This window comes from Nomascus leucogenys, chromosome 25, assembly GCF_006542625.1.
Source record: "Nomascus leucogenys isolate Asia chromosome 25, Asia_NLE_v1, whole genome shotgun sequence".
Lineage (NCBI taxonomy): Eukaryota > Metazoa > Chordata > Mammalia > Primates > Hylobatidae > Nomascus > Nomascus leucogenys.
In genome coordinates, this window is record NC_044405.1 from 24,416,383 (window position 1) to 24,418,964 (window position 2,582).

The 2,582-nt window shown below is 45.7% G+C and overlaps 1 pseudogene; it reads right to left on the reverse strand.

Annotated features, from left to right (window-relative positions):
- Window positions 1–687: 687 nt before the first annotated feature.
- Window positions 688–2,122, reverse strand: LOC100602712 (annotated as a pseudogene).
- Between the last annotated feature and the right edge of the window lie 460 nt (window positions 2,123–2,582).

The following is a 2,582-nucleotide window of genomic DNA, read 5'->3' on the forward strand; positions in this document are numbered from 1 at the left end:
TGTGGCATCCAGTTTCTATTCACAAAGAAAAAGCTCCAATGCGCCTTTTAATTTTTTGAAAAATTCCTGATATTACAGAACTAAATTGAAATGTATTAACATCCCACTCTTACATTTTCATAATAAACAGAAAAATTCATAAGCCAAAAAACAAAAACATGGAGGGCTGGGCACAGTGGTTCATGCCTATAATAACGGCACTTCGAAAGGCCGAGGTAGGTGGATTGCTTCAGCTCAGGAGTTTAAGACCAGCCTGGACAACATAATGAAATCCTGTCTCTCTGAAAAATACAAAAATTAGCCGGGTGTGGTGGCATGCACCTGTGGTCCCAGCTACTTGGGGATCTGAGGTGAGAGGACTGCTTGAGACTGAGCGGTCAAGGCTGCAGTGAGCCATGTTTGCCCCACTGTACTCCAGCCTGGGCGACGGAGCAAGACCCTTTCTCAAAAAACAAACAACAACTACAAAAACAGGGGGAAACATATTGCTAAATACAATCTCAGCATCAACACTGGAACAGAGAAAGGAATTAAAACACCTTAATTAAAAAAAAAGGGTGGATGACAGGCTGGCACAGTGGCTCACGCCTGTAATCCAAACACTGTGGGAGGCCGAAGTGAGAGGATCATTTGAGCTCAGGAGTTCAAGACCAGCCTGGGCAATGGAGTGAGATTCCGTCTCATCTTTTAAAAAAATAAAAAATAAAGGAATGGATGATAGTGTGTCAAAACCAAAAATTTACAAACTATTTAAAACCTGACATGGCTGCCTGTTCAGAAACTACAGATGGATGGTGGGTGGTGGTGAACAGCAGAAAGGGGTTATAGTACGTGAATCTGCATTGTTCTAGCTGTTCCCCATGCCACTCATCCTAAGGAGAGCCTGACATTGATCAGCCATTGAGCCAGGCTAATGCTGGCAGCAGATCCAGTGATGGTAACCTGCCTATCAGTAGATCCTTCCACTGGGTTCATAATTTTGATCTACACTCCAGACATCTGATAGATCTCATTGATTCTGGTGCCTTGACGCCTGATTATGCAGCCAATATCATTTGGAATGGTGTTTATGAGAAGTGGCCTGAGCAGATGCATCCAAACCTGCACTGAATCCCAGCGTTGCCATCTACTGTAGGAAAACTAGATTGTTGCATTGTCAATGGGCACAGCTTGGTCAACTCTAGAAGTGGTCCCTCCAGGTCACAGTTGAGGCACATGGACGAAGTGGTGTGGAGAAAGAAAGCTCACACTGTCGCTGCCTGTGCTGTACCTGTCCTGATCACCTGCAAAGATCACCGGAGAATTGGACAGCTTGGGCCAGTATGGGATGGCCATGCGCTTGGGGGAGACTCCAACATGACCACACAGACCTGTCCAACACACTCAATGATGGACTGCGGAATCCCAGCGATAGTGATGGCTCAGTCAGCAGCGTTGGGGAGCATGTTCCCTGCCACCTGGACCTGAGCCCTGTACTCTCTTGTATTGCCTTGATCTTGCAACCACCTTTTCCAATGAGCCACACTGACTAGCAGGGACTACCAGCATCGGGTGACCAGGGAGTCTACTGGCAGCTGTCTACTGTCACAGAGCTACTGATATCCTCTTCCAATCTTGCTTTGAAGATGGCACTAGTGGGTCCAGCCAAGGTGATAATTCTCTCAGAACAACTCCTTCTGAGATGCTGATACATGCAGCACTCTCCTCATGCATCTTAACTGATTCTCCTCTTTCTGATGATACTGCCAACTTCCTTTCCATGCAGGTGGTGAGTAGCCAGGTGGTGAGAATGACATTTAATCCAACTTCAATCATACCAGTGTCCATATCAAGCAGGGCTATGGGGAGCTGGACTTGGAGTGGTCAAGTCTTTGGCCAGTGGGGATGAAAACCAAGAACTCCAGGCAGGAGGCGACTGAAGGAAAGAGAGCAGGCAGGGGCAGGGCAGGGGTGAAACGATAGGGGTGGGCAGAAAGGCGAGGAGGAGGAGGAGAAAAGGTGGTGGACGAGGAGAAAGAAGGGAGAGACCTCAGGGCAGGTGGGAGAGAGCGCAGGCTGTAGCTGCTCAGGCTGCTGCCTCTGCTGGTGTCAACCTCAGCTTCCTGTAACTTTTCTGCTTTCTAAACTTTTTTTTTTTTTTTAACTTTCTGACTCTTTTCTAATAACTTAGCTTAAAACACAAATACACTGTACAGCTGTACAGAAATATTTCTTTATATCCTTATTCCATAAGCTTTTTTCCATTCAAAAGTTTTGTTTTCTGCTTTTTGTTAAAAACTAAGACACAGCACACACATTAGCCTAGGCCTACACAGGGTCAGAATCATCAATATCACCGTCTTCTGCCTCCATATCTTGTCCCACTGGAAGGTCTTCAGGGACAATAACACACATGGAGCTGTCATCTCCTGTAATGACAATGCCTGCTTCTGGATACCTCCGGAAGGGCCTGCCTAAGGCTGTTTTACAGTTCGCTGTTTTATTACGAGTAGAAGGAATACACTCTAAAATAGCAAAAAATAGGATGTACATAAACCAGTAGCATAGTCAATTTATTCTAAGTATTATGTACTGTTCATAAT